Below are 22735 nucleotides of genomic sequence, written 5' to 3' on the forward strand. Positions count from 1 at the left end.
ACCTCATTGGTTCTTGGGATTCAGTACGTCACATTGGCTTCCTGATTCAGTTGTTCGATACACAACGTGCGTGATCGTTGGTAAATGTGGATTAAAAGTTGAAACTAAAACTGTTAAATATAGTGATCATCAGAGGACTTGGCTGAAACAACGCGATTCACATGGATTACTTCGGCGATGTTTTTTATTGCTGTTGCGATTAACTTTTTGAAATGTGAGCAGTTTTTAAGTAGGTTATCAAGTGGATCTGACATCGAGGGGAAATATACGTTTCTTGGATTTCATTAAAGTACATCGGTTTTTGTTTGAAGATGAATGAGAGAACATAAGGGTAAGTTAAGTGATGACAGATTTTTGCTTTTTATTTTTAGTGAACTATTAAATAAGTAGAACTTTTAGTATTACAGTATGTCTTAATTTTAACCCAGCTTCTTAAAGCGTGTATGTTGTGTGGCTTTTGGAACGTAACGTTACATTTTTTTTGTGAGTAAAGTTAGGCATTTCATTTCTCTTGTTGTATTTCAGAAATCATAACAGCCTGTCTTTTTTTAGCACAGCGGCATTTAAATTGACCAATCAGAGCCGAGAATATCTAATAAGTCGAAGTAGAGATGAACAGATGAAGATACAGCCCGTAAAAATACTTATTCTTGGTGGTAAGTTTTTAGTTCTACAGTATTTGTATAACATTTAGATAACTTTTACGTTTTTCTAATGCTAATGTTTAAAGAGTAACTAAACCCTAAACCAACTTTTTTAGTTAATGATCTGTAAGAATGATGCTTTATTAGTGTAAGTTTTTTGACATTTGGATATAAAGTGTTTCAATACTACAATATATGTTGTAAAAACGTCTGAGTGCTGCCCTCTTCAGGTTGAACGGTGGCTACTGGCAGGGCTCGAAATTGCGAATATTTTGGTCGCATATGCGACCGAAATTTAATCTGTGCGATCTTAAAATATATTTGGGAGCATTTCTGCGACTGCCCATTTTGTTGTGGTGCGACTTGATTTAGATTGTGATGCTGCGTGCTGCTGTCCCAGGTTCAGTGTTCTCTCCAACGTTACATAACCAATCAAATTTCACCATTAAGTTCTTACGTTTAATGAAGACCGCAGATTGGCTAATATGAGCGTCAGTCATTCCTTGTTGCCGTGCTACGTTGGTACGTGAAGCGCGAAAATGAGATGCACCGCGAGCATGACGAGAACAAACCGACTACAGCCAATGTTACTACTGTAATTAATCAGACGATCCGGATTCAAATGCGACTCCACCACCGGAAAATAAGACTTGACGTTAAACCTTTCAGAGAGAGTGGCTTAAAGATTTCGAGATTTCCGCTATGAAAATGGCTCGATGTAACTTAATGTGTTTACTGTAAATCCTGTAAAACGGCGTTGGTGGCGGAATCAAAACATTTTAAGCGCCAGACCTTGCTTAAACATGGCGAAAGTGCCAAAAACACAAATAGTGTCATGACAAATGTGTTCATTATTGATGGAGACACCGACCTGTCTATCAAAGAGTGTTTGATAGTGTATGTGCGCATGCGCTGGTGAATGGACATCTGACAAACATCCTTGTGGTCCATGTTGATGTGGTACACGACAATGTTGATGGTATGTTTTTATAAAAAAATATATTTTTTAAAACATATTTAGTAGTAATAGCATCCTGGTAATGCAGTTATCAATACCAATATTAGCCTTCTATATTAAGCCTTCTATATTAAGGTCACTTTTGTAAATGTCCCAATTAATCAGTGTTTTACGTGTTTGCTAGATTTTCTATTGTAATCTTAATCATTTTACCTGTAATCTGTAATTGGTAAATTTAGGGCTGCACGATTCCAGGAAAAATGATGATCACGATTGTTTTGCTCAAACTTTTGATCACGATTAGACATCACGATCATTCTCTAAGTGAAGAACTTCTATTCACTTCAGTATTTTTATTACACTTTACAGCCATGTATATAATATTAGGCTATATATATTTTATATATTATAAAATATTTTATTGTTTTGTAATATTCACAGCTACCATTCTCTTTTTAAAACATTTAAAATCATTCTGCAAAATTCTGCAAAGATTTTGCAAAAGAAATCAGCAGAAATAGCAAAAATAACTCACACACTTACACAGATTCAATTGAAGCTGATACTCTTACAGCAATTAAAGCAGTTTAGTTTTGTTTTAACTGTCAAAATAATTAAATATCATTTATTTCTTACATTTTAGAGCATTTTGTGTTTGTTAAATTAAGGTTTTTGATGATAACCAAGCAGTTAGCGGCCGACTGCAAGTTATCGGCATGTTTGATCAATTGAGCCTCTCAAATTAACACTTCACTTGCTTAAAATAACATTTGTATAAAATATATATTTTTTCAGCATATAACAACGTTTGTTAAAATGTTTATTATCAACACAACTATTTTTAAAAAGCGGAGGCAGGCTGCTCTGCTGCTCGCAGTCGCGACGGAGTGCAGAAAAATAATGAAAAGGGCTAGGCTATACAAAACTAAACTAAATAAACAAACAAGAAAAAATTACACAGCATTCTTACATGACTACAGGAAGACGTTTGTGTCTTAGATGCTGTGTGCATAGATTGTGCGCACTGCGCAGTATTTAAGGTTTTAATCCAGTCCTCCATTTATATTTTCTCCCGGTGCTGCGGTCGGAGACACTAAACACGTTTGCAACAGGTGCATTGTGAATGTATGTGTGTGCGTAGCGGACTCGTGCGATGGCTGGGGTTTTTTATGGTTGCGGCTTGTGTCTTCAGCTTTGAAAAATCTTGATATTTCACGTTTGGATGAAACAAAAGCAGAGTTTCACAAGACTCGTAACTTATCTAATCAACATCACTTTCCTCAAATCCGAAATATCCAAACAATGGACTATACGACCCTTTTCTGGAACAAACGTACGTATTTCTGCACTTTCTTCTTGTTGCTCTGCCATTATGTTCGTTCAAGATGAATGACTGTAAATCTCGTGATGCCAACTTATAACACAGCCTGCGCTTGCAAATATCCACTCCGTATACTCTGACTTCGCCCATATTAAGCAAACACATTGCTTGATTTTAGACCGTCTGCATTGTGTATGGTCTTTACACATTAATCGCGACGATTGTCTTTAACTAATCGTGGGGCGCACATATCGTTATCATGATAAAAATACGATTAATCGTGCAGCCCTAGGTAAATTATTATACTATTTCAAAAGCAGTTGGGTATTAATTTAGGAATCTATGCAGTAAAAAAAATAAAAGACCAAATTTTAAAAGCTGGCCATAGGATATGTAAAGCCTGGTGGTTGCATTTTATTTTAATAAAATAAATCTATTAACATATACATTGTAGTTGTGGTGCTTTTTAATTTTTGGATGGATGCGCCTAAATTTTTGCTGGTTCTCCTAACTCTTTAAAGTTGTGAGCACCAGTGCTACAAAAAAAAAGTTAATTTTGAGCCCTGTACTGCAGTTGAATTTTCCTATTGGATGTTGGACCGGACACTTTTAGACAACATTACAAAGACAATAATATATTACTAACGTGATTAGCCTGCTGGACGAATTGTAAAAAACAGCACAATGTAAGCACTGCTAGTACAGGCTAGCTGAATATATCTTAATGATTACAGAGATAAAACAACACATAAAACTTGCAACCTTTCTCAGTTTGCACATCTGGACAATTCTTCACACATCATAGGTTGTAAATTTGGGTAAATCCAGCAAACAAGTAATTTTAGCGATTCTGCTGTCACTCTGCTTTAAATCTCCCGCATCAGAAACTTAAGAGCAGCCTTGAGTCAAATGTGGAAGTTAAGCGTGCATAGAGTCCATTGGCATGACTTCTGATTTCCTTAAATCTCCTTAAACAGAGGTGAACTTTTCTTGTAAGCAAGACCACAATAGACATGTCAATGGAAAATGCCCTTGGTTAAAATAAAACACAATTATCAAAGTAAAGAATATCCTGTAATACACACAGGTTGCATTATATCAGTGTCAGTGAGTTAAGCCTCCTATAACCCTATGTTCAATGTAACTTGTAGAGTGCCATGTAGCGACGGATCAAACGGACACTCATGTCAAGCTTGATGAGGACACAGTCAAAGCTTTAAAAGGTAAACTGAGAAGTTAACAAAATTCTAATGCATATGTTCATTAATTATTGGTTAATTTTGTATATATTCTGTTTCCTTTTCACAGACCTTGTGATTAAGTCTTCAGTGTCTGAATGGCAAGAAGAAGTGACCCTCCACTTAAACGTGACATTTAAACTGCTCTGTGTTTTGGTTCAGCCATTTGTAGGTTTATCTCGAGTAAGTTCAAATGCACTTCTGCATTTGTCCAGTAACTTTTTGTTTAGAGAATTACATCATTATGATTATATAATTATTCAATGGTTGCATATTCATAGTGTACTTTTCATATTGATGTATTAATGTTCCACAATTTGATAAAAGTAGCTCATTGCATTTCACTGATCTTTGTTTTATATTGTAAAATCATTTCAATAGCAGTGAATACATACTTAGTTGTTTCTTTAACATTTAATTAGTTGTTAATGATGGAAGAAACCGGTTCGTATGTATGAATACAGAATAGGTATCATTTTAGAATGAGTTAAAACATGTTTTGGTGGCAAACATGCAGGTAAAATAGTACATAACATTCTAATAGTAAACTTGACTGTAATTCAAATGTCACATACAGTACATTAGAAATGATTTATTTTATGTATACAAATGTGTGGGCAATATATTATTATTTCATTTTGTATGCTATATTATTTATGTAATATTATTATATCTGAAATTATTAAATTACATTTATAAATGTTTAAAAGGTGGGTTCAAATGTGCTTCAAGTTGTAACTGAATACAATTTTAGAAAATAGCACAGTTGAGTACACTTAGATTGTCTTAAGTTTGTCTTAACAAGTACTAAATACTACTTTTTAGTATATTAAGCACAATTTACTGCACGAAAATAAAGAGCTTTTGGTACCTTAAGGTTGTGAACTTAAAGTGTATTTTAGTGAACTTTTTCACTTGGGAATACATTTGGTATATTATTTTAACATACTACTAGTATATTTTAAAGTAGATTCGTAAATGTTTAAAGGTGGGTTCAAGTTGTAATTAAAGATATTTTTTAAATACAGACCTAGTATGTTAAAATTACATTTTAGTTCAACTTCATGGTGTCTCAAAAAAGCACAGTTGAGTACACTAAGATGGTTTTAAGTTCATCTTAAAAAGTACTTAATACTACTTTTTAGTATACTAAGTTCAAAATTAGTGTGTGAAAATAGAGCACTTTTAGTATAATGTGGAAAGTGTACTTAAATAGTGTATTTTAGTGAACTTGTTTCACCTGGGAATACATTTGGAATATTATTTTAACATACCATTAGTATACTTTAAAGTATATTTAAAAATGCTTAAAAGTGGGTTCAAGTGTACTTTTAGTTATAATGAAATATATTTTTTTGAATACAGACATAGTATGTTAAAAATACATTTTAGTTCAACTTCATGGTGTCTCAAAATAGCACAGTTGAGTACACTAAGATGGTATTAAGTTCATCTTAAGAAGCATTAAATACTACTTTTTAGTATACTAAGTTCAAAATTAGTGTGCGAAAATAAAGCACTTTTAGTATATTGTGGAAAGTGTACTTAAATAGTGTATTTTAGTGAACTTTTTTCACCTGGGAATACATTTGGAATATTATTTTAACTTACCATTAGTATACTTTAAAGTATATTTAAAAATGCTTAAAGGTGGGTTCAAGTGTACTTCAAGTTATAATTAAATATATTTTTTTTAAATACAGACCTAGTATGTTAAAAATACATTTTAGTTCAACTTCATGGTGTCTCAAAATAGCACAGTTGAGTACACTAAGATGGTATTAAGTTCATCTTAAGAAGTACTAAATACTACTTTTTAGTATACTAAGTTCAAAATTAGTGTGCGAAAATAGAGCACTTTTAGTATATTGTGGAAAAGTGTACTAAGTGTACTTAAATAAAGTGTATTTTAGTGCACTTTTTTTTCACCTGGGTTTATAAGATGTTTTTACACACCAGATGTATTCCAGATCTCCAGATCTTTACCAGACATCTCACAGACGTACCTGTGCTATCTGGGTAAAACCCAGTCAATGTTGCTGTTAGTTAGTTGTTAACTAACCACATAGTGTATTATCTTATAGCTGTATAATATTCCCATATGCACATTACTTTGAAACCCTGACTGATAAACTTGCTGATTATAACATGAAACATGTATTTGCTGATAAGTTGTTTTGATTTAAAATGTGTTGTGAGAAGCACTAAAAAATTAACCTGATCTAAATGAATGTAATGAATCAAATTAAATTACATATAAATACATACTGTTAATACACAGGGGTTAAATTGGGATTTGTTATGTGGGGGGGGGCTCTGTGGGGAGTGGTACTTCGAGGGGTAACATGTTTAATACTGATGACAGCAAAGCCACTGGTGTGTTTCAATGACATTCTGGACCTCTGATAGGATTTGATAAGTTTCAGCTTTAAAAGAGCATTTCACCCGTAGAAACATTAATCTTTATTGAAAATGTTATATTTGTAGTCGAAATGTAACATACATTTAGAATTTGGTGCCTATTTTACAGAGAAAAGGGGTGTTTGTAGTCTCATTCCCTCAACAAAGACATTGCACTTCCTTCTTTCAGTGATGCAAAATGATGATTTTTACATCATTGAAATAAGGATGTGCAACACTGAAATCTGTATTTCTCCAGTCTCAGCGGCAACTGAGGAAATGATGCATGACCATTCAAAAACATGACTGGAGTTCTAACTATACAAAGCTTAATGCAAATGGGTGAAGTGTCCCTTTAAAGCTGTCACAGAGGTTGACCCCAAATATTTTAAAAATAGTGTCTGATTTTAAATATTGCAAATCTATGAGTTTGACACCCTATATCCATTTGTTGCACATGTCATTATGCACAACTGATCAAACTTTAAAGGAAGTTAAAAGAATCAATCTCCTTGAATAATTCTAGGCATAAGATGCCCAAAAAGACTCAATTAACAAGATAAGGTACAACACACAGTACTGTATCAGCAACATGTCTTAGAAATTAGCCATAGAGATTCCCTATGCTGGTCAGCAGCTACAATCATATAGTTAGGTTTGATTTGTGTAATCAAAATACATTATTTTATTATCTATACAATGAGTTATATCCAGTGTTATCCAGTTAACATACTGTAATTAAACGAGTGACATATACTTTAATCCTTTACAAATTTCAAGTCTTCTATTAAGTTTTCTCGACGTGGGCACCATTCTTACCTCTCTCTCTCTCTCTCTCTCTCTCTCTCTCTCTCTCTCTCTCTCTCTCTCTCTCTCTCTCTCTCTCTCTCTCTCTCTCGTCAAATTATCCTGCACGAGAGCGCGTTCTTGAAGTTCAAAGGAAAAAGCGCGTGTTTTCGCGGCAATTGCGTCACCCAATTCGCGTCATTTGAATCGCCCCATGCTAGGACGCGTGTCTTTACATTGACTTAATCTGCTCGCGCAAATCCTTTATCTTGTTCCCTTGCTTCACGTTTTTTTCCCTTTATTCTGCTCCAGACGGATAGCTTTGTCTTTGTTTTAAATCAATGGTGGGCATATAATATGCGCATCGTTACCAAATCACTCTTCTGCGTCATGCACGCGGCCGTTTCTAAATTTGAAGGCTGCAACCTCCGGATCATGTCGCATATGCGCGCTGCATACGTCATCAAGCCTGATTTATTTAAGTTAAATAAGCATTTCATTTGCAAGTCATAAGCATAATATAACAATTAACCATTAACTAAGTATAATAGTCAACATTATAATTGTTAATATTCTAAAATACGTTTTTATGACGCATATGCAGCCTACAAATGTGACCTCTGAAGGCTGCAGCCTTCGGATTGAGAAACTGCCTGCATGTTGTCCGAGTACATATCAGTGATTTAAGAAATCATTAAGTATTTTTAAAAACCCGCACAAATTTGGAAGTTTGCAAATTATTTAAATTATAGCGTCTTGTTTTCATGAAACATAATAATAATTTTTCTTTGATATAATGGTTTTAAATAATTCTGAGATCAAGGGGGCCCTCTAGTGGTGCGGGGCCCTATGCAAATTGCGTACTTTGCGTATAGGAAAGACCGGCACTGTTGTTAGTGTATTGAACTCACTGACGTTGTTTGTATTGAGATGGATTCAGATATTCTACTTTGATGAAACATTGATGAAATTTGTGCGTTTACAGATTAGCGTAACTATATAGTTACTACGTCTACACAACCGAAAGTGTGCTTAAACTAATTCTGATGTAAACACGTTTTCTCACTGGTGAATGAGACATGAGATGTGAATGTCTGAGCTGTGCTTGTTCGTGTGTTTTGAAAGAGGCGTGACTTTGGATGGTGATTTGACTAGAGGGTGGGATCGTGATTTCATTGCTAGGCGGCTACTGTTAGCATTTTTTAGGGATGGCTGCCGCGAAACTGACGTTTCGACCCTGTGTCGAGATCCCGAAACGTAAATGTTTCGAAACACTGCTCCGAAATGTGATTCGAAACACCCGTATGTCATGTGATGAAGTGATTCGAAACACCAAAGTCACGTGACTATGGCTAAACGAAGCGGTGCATTTCACAAGTGTTTCGAAAGGTGGCGTACCTGTCGAATCTGCGTTGAATCTTTTTTCCTCATTTGTATGTAACAGTTAGGCTACTTACAAAAAATTGCATGTCAGCAACAAGTGTCCCTTGTGTGAGAATTTTATGTAAAAAAGAAGCTGGCTGAGTCCATCAACAAAGAACAATTTATATATTTGAATAAAGATCTTTATATGTAAACAATGTGGCATATTATGGCTTGATATATTTTATGAAGCTCTTGTTATTTATTTGGTATATCTCTATTCCATTTTTTTTATTAAATAGACCCGAATACCCTATCGACAATTGTGAGCCTTAAAGCTCATTTAGTTGTCAAACAGATGTTAAAACAACAACAAAAAATGTATTTTATTATGATGGGTTTGCCGGGTTCGATCCTAAGATCTTTGCATGAGAGTCGAGAACACTATCCACTCTCCCATTCTATCACTTGTGTGTCAATCAAACAACATGTGAGATACAATTTGTCAGCGCTCATCTAAAATCTTGCCAAGACTGCTTCATGTAAAGACATGCAAATGACCGCTAGGTGTCACTGTGGAGGCGGTTTCGGATTGATGTTTCGAAGCCTCAAAACATACGGCACAATTGATTCAACTGTTTCAGTGTTTAATGAAGCCTCGCTCTGCCCACCACTAGCATTTTTCAAAATGTGATACCCTACTTTTAACTTGTTAACCTGAATCCCCGTTTTTGAACCCCCCACAAAAAACTGTCATAGCCAAACTAAAATAGATACAGTTTATGAAGTCTTTGCACTAAAAGCATAAGTTTGATCTCATTTGAAAGCAGACACTTGGAAGTTTATTACCCTCTGGGGTCCGACCATTTTGGGACACTGTCAGAGGTTTTGACATGCTCTTACTATTACGGTGTAGCGGCGGTGAAGGTGTAAAGTCAATGACAATAGCAGAGTATATCCAATCCAGGTGTTTATTTTCGTGCAAAACTTGTGGTTCCCAAGCAAATTGAAAAACATAAACTGACAAAACTATGCAGGGCAATAAAGAAAGAAAAATGATATATATAGGCCTAGAAACACAGTACTTTCACATACACACACAATGTAAGTACAACAGCATTCTAAATCTATATGTACAGTTGTTGCATGGGGAAATAAACTGTTGTTTGTAAAAGAGTTTGCGGAGTTTTGTGTTTTACATCCTGTAACAAAACATTGAAACAAAGCAAAGGCTACAATGGCATATGACTCCACATAAACAAAAGTAGACACAGTTAACAATCTATAATATCTGATGTTATTTTGCCGGCATCTAGATTGTGTCTGTATAATGATGGAAATTGTTAATGTGAGTGCATGCATTTCAGCAGTCCTTTTAAAATATAAGTTATAGGTCATAGTTAATCTGTGACATTTCTCCCTCCCTCTCCTGACACCTCTTGAGGTGTTCTGGAGAGAAAATCAGCAGTGCAGTTCTGTGTTCCAGCCCTGTACAGCAGATCAAAATCAAATGGCTGAATAGCTAGAAACCACCTAGTTATCCAGGCATTAGTGTCTCTCATTTTGCCCAACCAGGCCTGTGCACAATGGTCAGTCTCCAGCCGAAACTTACGTCCCAGCATATAGTAACGCAGAGAGTCCAACGCCCATTTAACTGCAAGGCATTCCTTTTCCACTGTTGAATACTTTGTCTCCCAGGGAAGAAGCTTCCTGCTAATATAGGCAATTGGGCGTAATTGTCCTTGTTCACCCTGCAACAATACAGCTCCCAGGCCATGCTCTGAAGCATCAGTCTGCCCAGTGAACATTTGCTCAAAGTTAGGACTTTGAAGCATTGGTTCCTTACATAACGAGTCCTTTAAATCCTGAAAACCCATTTCACAGTCCATAGTCCAATTCACCTTGTTCGGGTGGCACTTTTTGGTGAGGTTAGTCAGGGCATTTGCCCGGGCTGAGAAGTTTGGTACAAACCGTCTGTACCAGCCAACAAGTCCTAAGAAGGACAGAACCTGCTTTTTGGTTACAGGCCTCTCAGCATTCTTAATAACTTCGATTTTACCGACTTGTGGTCGGACCACCCCATATCCCAGTACATATCTCAGGTATTGGGTCTCAGCCTTAGCCAGGGCACACTTATCTGGGCGAATGGTCAACCCAGCAGTCTTTATCCTTTTCAACACCTCTTGGAGATGTCTTAGGTGTTCCTCCCAGCTCTGGCTAAAAATGATGATATCGTCCAAGTAGGCTGCAGCAAACATTTCAAAGGAACTTGCCAATACCCCTTGCAGAGATCGAGAGTGCTGAGGTATTTTGTTCGACCAAGTCTTTCAACCAGGTCATCGACTCTTGGCATGGGGTAAGGGTCAAACTTACTGACACTATTCAGTTTTCGGAAGTCCAGGCAGAACCGGAGAGTGCCATCCTTCTTGGGTACTAGCACTGTGGGGCTGCTCCACACGCTGGTGGATGGTTCCATTACCCCCAGACTCGTCATTATCTCTAGCTCCTCTTTCATCACTGGTAGCAGTCTTTCAGGCACACGATAGACAGGCTGTCGGATGGGTTTAGGATCGTTTAAGATGATGGTATGATAGATCAGTTCTGTCCTACCTGGTGACTCCATGAAAAGTTGGTCAGGTAAGCATTGCACCAGCTGTCGTTTCTGTTTCTCTGGCAAGTGATCAAGATTCAACTTGCTCTTTACTGGATGTCCAGGAATGTATTGTTCTTCAACCTCTTCCTCCTCTTCTACTGCTCTCACAAACATAGCATTGTCAGTTACTAGGCCTGGTGTGCCTTCGGTCATATCTGTTGATGGTATATGGGTATGCCATTTCTTTAGCATGTTGATATGGAAGACCTGCAGAGGCTGGCTCCTTGAAGGAATTTCAATTTCGTAGGTCACGGGACCCACTTTCCGCTTCACTTCATAGGGACCTTGCCACTTCGCTACCAACTTGTTTTCTGACGTTGGCAACAACAAGAGGATTTTGTCACCAGGCTGAAAACTGCGTGTTCGGGCTGCCTTGTCATACCATTTTTTCTGCTGGGTTTAGGACTGAAGCAAGTTCTTTTGTGCTTGAGCAGTGGTCTTTTGGAGCTGCTCCCTCATTTTGAGGATATAAGTAAGGACGTTCTGCTTATTGGACTTATGTGCGCCCTCCCAGCTCTCTTTCAGTACATCCAAGGGTCCTCTAACAGGGTAGGCATAAAGAAGCTCAAAGGGGGAAAATCCTGTTGAGGCCTGAGGTACTTTCCAAAAGGCAAAAAGAAGGAAAGGCAGCCATTTGTCCCAGTCTTTGCCCGTTTCAGAGACAAACTTTTTGAGCATGGATTTTAGGGTTTGATTAAAACGTTCGACCAGCTCATCAGTCTGAGGGTGATAGGGGGTGGTTCGCACTCTCTTAATCCCTAACAGTTTATATACCTGTTGTAGGGTATGGCTCATGAAGTTAGAACCTTTGTCTGTAAGGACCTCTCGGGGTATTCCTACTTGTGAAAAGAATCTCAAAAGTGCTGTGGATATCTGTTTGGTAGTGACCTCTCTAAGTGGATAAGCTTCAGGGTACCGTGTGGCATAGTCACAAATTACTAAAATGAATTGATTTCCTGCCTGACTTCTTTCCAGTGGGCCAACAATATCCACTCCTATCCTTTCGAATGGAGAGTCAACAACCGGCAATGGTATGAGTGGGGCATAAGCAGGGGTACGACCATCAGCAAGCTGGCACTCAGGGCATGTCTTACAGTACTCCTTAACCTCGCAGTACATTCTGGGCCAATAAAACCTCTTGGCAATCCTCATTAAGGTTTTCATAAACCCCAAGTGACCTGCCCAAGGGATGGAGTGTCCTAGATTTAATATCTCCCTTCTCTGTGTTTTTGGTCCTACCAACTGCATGCCGTCCTCCTTACTTTCTCTGTACAAAAGTCCATTGCTCACTAAAAATCCCTCACCCAACATAGCATTCACCCCTTCCTTCTCTGTTAACTGCTTAAAACAGTCAGCTAAGGTGGGATCTTCATTCTGGAGCGGAGCTAGATTATTTGGGATGATAATGTCTGTGTCACTCAATTCAGGTTCATCTGCCTCTAACTCAGCTTGCTCTGCATTCTCCATCAAACTTTCCACACACTCTCTACGTAGCTTTAGCCTATCCTCCTCTGTAGATCTTGGCTGTGTGACAATATCCTCAGAATAAAAAGGCATTGATTTCAGTGCCTTATCAGTGTCTTGGGATGGTGTGTTTTGTACTTGCTGCTTAGACTGAGCTCTTGTCACTGCTCTACACCATGCAGTCTCCTGCACCAAATCAACCAATACTGGTAGATATGTGCCTAGCAAAATGGGGTATGGCAGACTCTGAGCTATTCCAACCTTCATAAGATACAGCTGATTATGCACCTCAATGTAGACCTCAGCTGTTGGCAAGTTATTACTATTCCCATGAACACAACAAACAGTCACAGTTTCCTCTTGTGTCCAGCTAAGCTGGAAGTGGTTTTCATTCAACAACACAGTGACAACTGGCTTGAAGTCCTGCTTAGGGGTAGTATGCTGTACTAGCTGTGGGACATAACAGAGACCAGCTGTCTTAGGCTTTTTTAAGGGGAAATGTGGCCTAGTATGCCCTAGTTCACCACAATTATAACACACAACTTCATTTTTTTTCTGTGGTTTGAGGTAGGGGAACAGGTGTTGGGGGTTTAACGTATGTGGATTTTATAATCTTAGATTTGCTTTGAGAGTTTGAAACCCCCCAATCCCTCAGACTTACCCTTAGTGGCCTGCAGGATGCCAGAATAGTGAAAGTTTCCTGGACCCCTCCTTGCTGCGATATAGACTTCCACCAGGTTAGCAGCCTCCAGAGCAGTGGTTGGATTCCGTTCCTTGACCCAAGTTCTCACCTCTGATGTAAGACCCGCAGGTACTGTTCAAGCACAATAGCCTCCATAATGTTGTCTTTCCTGCATTTGTTGAACTGGACCCACTTGCAGAACAAATCCTAAAGGCAAGTATAGAGTTCTTGTGGTGACTCATTCATAGGGGTATTTAGGGAATGAAACCTCAGACGATAGGTCTCAGTGCTGATCTCATACTTTTTCAGTATGCGCCTTCCTCAGGGTGACTCCTTAGTTTGGGAGGCATATCAGGAGGAATGGAATCTCGCCATACTTCACTTGACCGGTACTGATCCCACTTCTGACACCACTTGTTAGGGTGTACTGGCGGTGAAGTTGTAAAGTCAATGACAATAGCAGAGTATATCCAATCCAGGTGTTTATTTTCGTGCAAAACTTGTGGTTCACAAGCAAATTGAAAAACATAAACTGCCAAAACTATGTGTGGCAGATTAGTTAGATCCTCCCTGTAGTGACGTCATGTTATTGGTAGCCTATCGTCCCGCAGGGAGGTGTGTATAAATGGCTGTTTGGTGCGGGCCGGATGTGCGTCTTTGTCTGATACCGGATTATGGTATAGTAACACTAGTGCTTTGTGTCATTTGTAGTCTATTGTAAACAACCGTTACGTGCTGTCTGGCTCGTTACACTGCCTAGTCCCAGGTACGTAAGATTTAGTATTGCCAGAGGTTTTAGGTGATGTGGTGTGGGGGTCAGTTATGTTTATCTTTACTGCAGCATTCCCGTGTGTTTACCGTTTGAGTTGGGACATCCAATATATGCTGTTTGGCATCTACTTCATTTCTATCCCGTGGATACTGACGTCAGCTCTGCTTTTTGGTGTGGCAAGCGGCGGCATTATTTGGTATGTGCGTTTATATTTCCGATTGCTGTTTATAAACTATAACTAGTTTACTAATCATCTTATTATCTGTTAGGGCTAAGACTGTGCGTGCTGCATTCCCCTACTACATATAGAAGCACGCTGCTGTTTTGTTCCTGCTTGATTTACTTCCGTTTCTTTTTCTTTATATTTTTGCTGTGTGTTTTCATCATTTTTGTCCTGGGTGATTTAGCGCAGCCCGATTTTGGAGTTGTTGGTTAAAACCTGCTCCTACTGTGACTGTATTTAAAGATCTTTTCCTCGTACGTTGGGAAACAACGAGTTCGAGGGCCGCGCTCATTCAGATTATTTATTTCTTCATTTTTCCTTTGTTCTGTTTCTCATTTTGGACTGCTTTAGAATGCTGAGATTTTCTTTTGGACACTGTTGTCTTTAAATTTCTTTTCCTTTTTCTTTTGTGTTATTATCTAGCTGTTTAAGCTAGAATATATTTATTTTTCTTTATGTTGGAAGGGCTTCTTTTGCTCCCCTGCATTTAATAAGTTTTCATTGATTATTTTCTATTGATTTTGATTGATTTTGTTTTGTATCACAATTACAGGAGCTGTGTGTCCGACGGCAGTGAGGCTTTCCTTCACCGTGTGCTGTGTTATGCTGTGTGAGCACCACTGATAAAATCACGGGTATTGGAGTGAGTGTGTGTGTGCGTGTGTGCACTTAGTGTGATTCTCCTCTTTTGCTCCCTCTCTTAGCCTATCTGATGCCAATAGGCTACAGCTCTGAAACAATTGTGAATCCTTATTGTGGATTGTGATTTCCAGCTTTAGTAATTTGCTGGGTGACTATTATTCCTGCATTTTAAACTTTTGTACAAATAAACAAACTCTATTTTGCTACCCACGTCTCTTGCTCATTTTATTCAGTGGAATGTACCTGGGTTCCTTATAATATTTTAAGTGAACTGATTCCCTGGTCTAGTCCCAGGGTGGCGTAGTCTATTGTATATCTTTTGAGTATTGAATATTACTGCAAAAAGACCACTTTGCCACATTTTGGCGTAGTCGGCAGGGCTCCACTAAATTGAACAGAGACGTGGGGGAATATTACTTTACCAGCTGGTATTGCCATTATTTGTTTTCTTATCATTTCACAGGAACAAGACAGCAGCGTAGACTCTCTTTGAAGGGTCTCTTTGGCCATCTCTCCTGATTGTGTTTCAGGTCCAAATTTACTTCCTGCCCCGCCTTGCCTGGTGGTAAGTGTTTTACTAAAATTTAGCTATGGCAGAAGAATTACAAGAACTTCGGGATCTTGTGGCCCAATTAAGAGCTGATAATGAGAGACTTAGACAAGAACAGACCCAGATTGTTATTCCAGGTCCCAGTACAGCTCCTATTTCTACCACCTTACCCTCTGGTTCACCGCAATCTGCTGGTGCAAATGCCCCATCTACTGAGAGATTTGTGTTTGTACCCCGAGATAGGAAGTGTCCAAAATTTAGCGGTAGACCCGGTATTACCATTAATGAATGGGTAGAGGAGGCCCAGGCCTGTATGCGGGTTCGCCATTTGTCCAGAGCTGATCAAGCATTCTTTCTTTTCGATAATCTAGAGGGAGAAGCTCGGGATGAGATCAGGTATCGGTCTGAGGCAGAGAGGGGGGATCCAGATAAGATAATTCAGGCCTTAAAGGAACTGTACGGGTGTTCTTTATCATATGTAGCATTGCAACAGGCCTTTTTCTCCAGGAGGCAGCAGGAAGGAGAAACACTTTTAGAGTTCTCTATTGCATTGATGGGCCTCCTGGAGGGGGTAAAACAGCAGTCGCCACATGCCATACCAAATGCAGAAGCTCTATTGCGTGACCAGTTTGTCGAGCATGTGCTCGATATTGGTCTTCGTCGGGAACTTAAACAGTTAGTCCGCCGTGACCCTACCTCTTCCCTCTTAGATGTTCGTAGCGAGGCAATGCGCTGGGAGCGGGAGGGAATGCCTGGGGGTGCGAGAGGGCGAAGTCAGTCCGTACCAGTGGCCTATGGGGTTCAGTATGCCATACAGGGCGAGTCGCAGGCAGTTTGTTTGAGCTCCCCTCCCAAATCGGAGCTAGCAGAGTTACGGGAAATGTTGAAGGCACAACAAGAACAGTTAAACCAACTTACCCAAGGTTTCGCTCGCTTGCAGGTCCCTAATTCATATAGCCGGTCCCACGTTACAGTAATATAGTATGCCGGAGGTGCCAACGTTCTGGCCATTTTGCCCGGGAGTGTGATGGAGAACGTGTTCTCCCTCGCTCTCCAGCAGTAGGTACATCTTCGACTGGGGCTAGGCAAGTTCGATCTTCACAGCCGTCGGAAAACTAATCCCCACCGGGCTGCGGAGTCACAGCGCGGATGGGGAGTCGTTTGGCTCAAATGTTGTAAACCGTCTAAATTCTGTCTCTCGTTTGGTGTCCTCCTGCCCTCATCTTAACGTGCTCATCGGTGGTGTTCAAGTGCCATGTTTAGTGGATACCCGTTCTATGGTGTCCACGATCACCGAGAGTTGCTTTCATCAGCATTTTGAACGATGGGGGCAGGAGCGTCTTAGGTCTTGTCAATGGTTGCAACTTACCGCGGCGAATGGTCTTGCGATTCCTTATATCGGGTATATGGAGCTCGATGTCGAACTTTGTGGTAAGGTAGTACCGGAGTGTGGAGTGCTGGTTGTCCGAGATCCTCCTGGTGGCGCCGGTGGGCATGTCCCGGGTGTTTTGGGGATGAATGTCCTTGGCCGGTGCTACCAGGAACTCTTTGGGCAACACGGTACATCCCTTTTTGATTTACCGGCAGTGTCACAGGCCCCTAGTCCCGTCACAAGGGCATTACAACATTGTAGTAAGGTTAGTGTCCAGACCTCTGTTGATCGTGTTGGTGGGGTTAGGGTGCGGGGGCAGGGGGTGTGTCACATTCCAGGTGGTACGATGAAGTTGGTAGCGGCAACCTGCTCAGAACATTATGCTACTGGTACCGTGCTGTTCGAGCCTCCAGATGCAGGCTTACCTGCTGGTTTGTTGGCCTCCCCCGCACTGGTTCAAGTGACCCGGGGCACGGTGTATATCCCGGTTGTGAACGTGGGTACCACTGAAATAATTCTTTACCCCAGGACGTCTTTAGGCACATTGAGTGGTGTCTTTGTCATTAGTTTGCCAGAAGGTATTACTGAAGTACGATCCTTAACGGCTACTGTAGCCTCCCATAGTTCCTTGGTCCCCTCTATTGTGGAGGACCAGATTGATGCCATAGATTTGTCAGTTTTGGCAGGGGAAGAGCAAAGCCGGGTCCGGGCCTTGCTTCACAAATACAAATTTGTGTTTTCAGCCCATGAGGGTGATCTGGGGTGCACTAACCTCTTGTCCCATGATATTCCGCTTCTGGACGATACCCCTGTCAGGCAACGGTACAGGCGTATACCACCTTCGGAATATGAGGTAGTAAAGTCCCACATTAATCAACTTCTTGAGGCACAGGTTATCAGAGAAAGCTGCAGCCCCTATGCGTCGCCCATTGTTTTGGTTAAGAAAAAGGACGGTAGTCTACGAATGTGCGTTGACTATCGTCAACTTAATTCTAAAACTAGGAAGGATGCCTTCCCTTTGCCTCGTATTGAGGAGTCCCTTGATGCCCTGACCGGTGCCCGCTGGTTCTCCACTATGGATTTAGCCAGCGGGTACAATCAGGTGCCTGTTACTGAAGCTGACCGGCCTAAGACTGCTTTCTGTACCCCATTTGGCCTATTCGAGTGGAATAGGATGCCATTTGGTCTTTGTAACGCTCCCAGCACCTTCCAACGTCTGATGGAGAGGTTGTTTGGTGACCAACCATGCCAATCTTTGCTTTTGTACCTAGATGACATTGTGGTGTTCTCTTCCTCAGTGGCTCAACATCTGGAGCGTCTGGAAGTGGTCTTGGGTCGGTTAGGGGCTGAAGGACTAAAAGCCAAGTTAGGGAAGTGTGCATTCTTTCAACGTGAGGTAAAGTATTTAGGGCATGTGGTGTCGTCCCAAGGTGTGTCCACAGACCCAAGTAAAATCGAGGTGGTATCTCAGTGGCGCACTCCTACAAGTCTGTCTGAGTTGCGTTCGTTCCTGGGTTTTGCCAGTTATTACCGCCGTTTTGTCGAGGGGTTTGCCAAGTTGGCGGCCCCTCTGCATAAATTGGTGGCCGAATTGGCAGGTGGTAAGACAAAGAAACGTAGAGAGGTGAGTTTTAATGGTGCCTGGGATGAGATTTGTCAGGATAGTTTTGAAGCTTTAAAGCGGAAACTCACCTCTGCCCCTGTGCTTGCCTACGCAGATTTTACTTTACCATTTATTCTGGAGGTTGACGCAAGTTTTAGTGGTCTGGGGGCAGTTCTTTCCCAAGAGCAGGGTGGAACCGTGCGGCCAATTGCGTATGCCAGCCGCAGTCTTCGGCCCACTGAGCGCAATATGAACAACTATAGCTCTATGAAATTAGAGTTTTTGGCGCTCAAGTGGGCCATGGCTGAAAAGTTCCGGGAATATTTGTTGGGGCACAAATGTGTTGTCTTCACCGACAACAATCCCCTTAGCCATCTATCATCGGCAAAGCTTGGGGCGACTGAACAGCGTTGGGCAGCACAACTTGCAGCTTTTGATTTTGAGGTGAGGTATCGATCAGGCAGATGTAATAGAAACGCAGATGCTCTGTCGAGGCAGCACCCACTCGACTCTAGCATGTTAGGGGACTTGCTTCCAGGCACTGCAGTTCCTCGTGCTGTACAGCAGGGGGCTGGTACGCAGGTAGCCGTTCAAGCCACTCAAGCAGTGATCACAGCCCTGCCCAGTTATACCACTGCAGAATTGAGCTCTTTGCAACAGGCAGACCCTGTGATTAATGAAATTTTGCCCTTTTGGAAACGAAAGGTGTTCCCTAGAGCGGAAGAATGCAAACGGTTGTCTAGGCTGGGATTGATCCTGCTTCGTCAGTGGGATCGGTTCATTGAGAGAGAGGGTGTATTGTATCGACGAGTGTTCCGCTCTGATGGGGGTGAGGAGCGTTTTCAATTGATTTTACCCACTACCTTAAAATCTGAGGTTTTGAGGCAGCTTCATCAGGAGCATGGGCACCAGGGGAATGAGCGTACCACTGAGTTGGTACAGCAGCAGTGCTATTGGCCTGGAATGTCCTCAGAAGTGGCACGATGGTGCCAGGAGTGTGAAAGGTGCCAAGTCGCTAAGCATGGGGGTCCCACTGCCCGTAGTTTTATGGGCCATTTGTTGGCGTCAAGACCTAACGAGATCGTAGCCATTGACTTCACTGTGCTTGAACCCTCTCGTTCAGGAGTTGAAAACGTCATCGTGATGACTGATGTCTTCACGAAGTACACCATGGCTGTCCCCACACGGGACCAACGGGCGGAGACTGTGGCCCAGGTTCTTGTGGCCGAGTGGTTTTACAAGTTTGGGGTCCCTGGTCGGATTCATTCCGATCAGGGCCGAAACTTTGAATCCTCTCTCATCCAGCAGCTCTGTCAGTTGTACAAGGTCGAGAAGTCTCGCACTACTCCTTACCATCCGGCTGGTAATGGCCAATGCGAGCGCTTCAATAGGACGTTGCATAATCTCCTCCGCACATTGCCTGTTTCTCGGAAGAGGGACTGGGTGTCTTGCCTTCCACAAGTACTTTTCTGTTATAACACCACCCCGCATCAGACCACTGGTGAGTCCCCATATTTTCTAATGTTTGGGCAAGAACCACGGCTCCCAGTTGACTTTTTGTTGGGCAGAGTTCAGGAGGTGGGGGTAGGTAATGTTCATGAGTGGGTTGTGGAACATCAAACTAGGCTCCATGTGGCCTTTGAAGGGGCACGTGATCGGCTAAGGGTGGCAGCGGAGAGACGTAAAATACATCATGATCAGAATGTGCGGTGTGTGTCACTTAAGGAGGGCCAGTTGGTTTACCTCCGTGAGTGTGGCATGAGAGGTCGCCATAAGATCCAAGACTTGTGGAGCCCAGTTGTGTATAAAGTAGTGAAGGCACCTGTTGAAGGGGGTTCAGTATATACAATTGCACCGGTTGATGAGTTGGGTAAGGTAAGGCATGTTCATCGCTCTTTGTTGAAGGCCAAGATTTTAGGGGACCGTCCAGTTTCGAGCCCTCAGGATAGGCCTTTGGCGGATGGGGCGCTGCCTTTAGAGGATGAGCCAGACGAGGGCGATTTGCTACTGTTCGTCCCTGAAATCCCCCAGGCTCAGAGTCCGGCTGTTAGTGATTTAGTCCCTGCAGCTGTTCAAGCTCCCTTTGATATCTTGGACCCTTGCCCCCAAGTGACGGTACCTGGGATACCAGTAGCCCAAGGACAGCACCGTTCTGGAGAGATGGGTCTCGCTCCGGCATCTGTTACTGTGTCTGTAGGCCCACCAGGCACTGAGGTAATGGCTTTGCGGAGATCAACGAGACCCAGAGCAGGCCAGCACTCCAATGTCCATCACCTGCCACGGTCAGTGGAGGTGCCTGGTGAGGCTGTGCCCCTAGGTGGGTCTGTCTCTAGTGGGATCTCTGTCATTTTCAGGCCTTGGAATTGATAAGTGGAATTGTGGGGTTGCCGTATTCTATCGTCGGGGCGACGATACAAAAAGTAGGGGTAGATTGTGGCAGATTAGTTAGATCCTCCCTGTAGTGACGTCATGTTATTGGTAGCCTATCGTCCCGCAGGGAGGTGTGTATAAATGGCTGTTTGGTGCGGGCCGGATGTGCGTCATCTGTTCTGTGCCTGCGCTCTTCCTGTTTACCGGCATTCAACAGAGGTCTGTGGTTAAAACACAGCCGTGTGGACATTCTAACACCGCTTGTGTCATTTGGTAGGGCTTTGTGTACACTGAAGAGGTAAGCATCTTTAGCATTCGTCTTTGTCTGATACCGGATTATGGTATAGTAACACTAGTGCTTTGTGTCATTTGTAGTCTATTGTAAACAACCGTTACGTGCTGTCTGGGTCGTTACACTGCCTAGTCCCAGGTACGTAAGATTTAGTATTGCCAGAGGTTTTAGGTGATGTGGTGTGGGGGTCAGTTATGTTTATCTTTACTGCAGCATTCCCGTGTGTTTACCGTTTGAGTTGGGACATCCAATATATGCTGTTTGGCATCTACTTCATTTCTATCCCGTGGATACTGACGTCAGCTCTGCTTTTTGGTGTGGCAAGCGGCGGCATTATTTGGTATGTGCGTTTATATTTCCGATTGCTGTTTATAAACTATAACTAGTTTACTAATCATCTTATTATCTGTTAGGGATAAGACTGTGCGTGCTGCATTCCCCTACTACATATAGAAGCACGCTGCTGTTTTGTTCCTGCTTGATTTACTTCCGTTTCTTTTTCTTTATATTTTTGCTGTGTGTTTTCATCATTTTTGTCCTGGGTGATTTAGCGCGGCCCGATTTTGGAGTTGTTGGTTAAAACCTGCTCCTACTGTGACTGTATTTAAAGATCTTTTCCTCGTACGTTGGGAAACAACGAGTTCGAGGGCCGCGCTCATTCAGATTATTTATTTCTTCATTTTTCCTTTGTTCTGTTTCTCATTTTGGACTGCTTTAGAATGCTGAGATTTTCTTTTGGACATTGTTGTCTTTAAATTTCTTTTCCTTTTTCTTTTGTGTTATTATCTAGCTGTTTAAGCTAGAATATATTTATTTTTCTTTATGTTGGAAGGGCTTCTTTTGCTCCCCTGCATTTAATAAGTTTTCATTGATTATTTTCTATTGATTTTGATTGATTTTGTTTTGTATCACAATTACAGGAGCTGTGTGTCCGACGGCAGTGAGGCTTTCCTTCACCGTGTGCTGTGTTATGCTGTGTGAGCACCACTGATAAAATCACGGGTATTGGAGTGAGTGTGTGTGTGCGTGTGTGCACTTAGTGTGATTCTCCTCTTTTGCTCCCTCTCTTAGCCTATCTGATGCCAATAGGCTACAGCTCTGAAACAATTGTGAATCCTTATTGTGGATTGTGATTTCCAGCTTTAGTAATTTGCTGGGTGACTATTATTCCTGCATTTTAAACTTTTGTACAAATAAACAAACTCTATTTTGCTACCCACGTCTCTTGCTCATTTTATTCAGTGGAATGTACCTGGGTTCCTTATAATATTTTAAGTGAACTGATTCCCTGGTCTAGTCCCAGGGTGGCGTAGTCTATTGTATATCTTTTGAGTATTGAATATTACTGCAAAAAGACCAGAAAAATGATATATATATATTTATAGATACATATACAGTACATG

The 22735-nt window shown here is 41.3% G+C and overlaps 2 long non-coding RNA genes across 2 annotated transcripts; both read left to right on the plus strand.

Annotated features, from left to right (window-relative positions):
* The first annotated feature begins 507 nt into the window (after window positions 1–507).
* Window positions 508–5448, plus strand: LOC135758087 (uncharacterized). Its single transcript, XR_010536418.2, has 3 exons — window positions 508–656; window positions 4075–4146; window positions 4232–5448. It is a non-coding gene; the product is annotated as an uncharacterized lncRNA (long non-coding RNA).
* An 8712-nt stretch (window positions 5449–14160) lies between these two features.
* On the plus strand, window positions 14161–22547 carry LOC135758094 (uncharacterized). The gene is made up of 3 exons (XR_010536419.2): window positions 14161–14274; window positions 15057–15710; window positions 22253–22547. It is a non-coding gene; the product is annotated as an uncharacterized lncRNA (long non-coding RNA).
* The last annotated feature ends 188 nt before the right edge of the window (window positions 22548–22735 follow it).

The sequence above is a fragment of the Paramisgurnus dabryanus genome, chromosome 6 (genome assembly GCF_030506205.2).
Source record: "Paramisgurnus dabryanus chromosome 6, PD_genome_1.1, whole genome shotgun sequence".
In the NCBI taxonomy this organism is placed as follows: Eukaryota; Metazoa; Chordata; class Actinopteri; order Cypriniformes; family Cobitidae; genus Paramisgurnus; species Paramisgurnus dabryanus.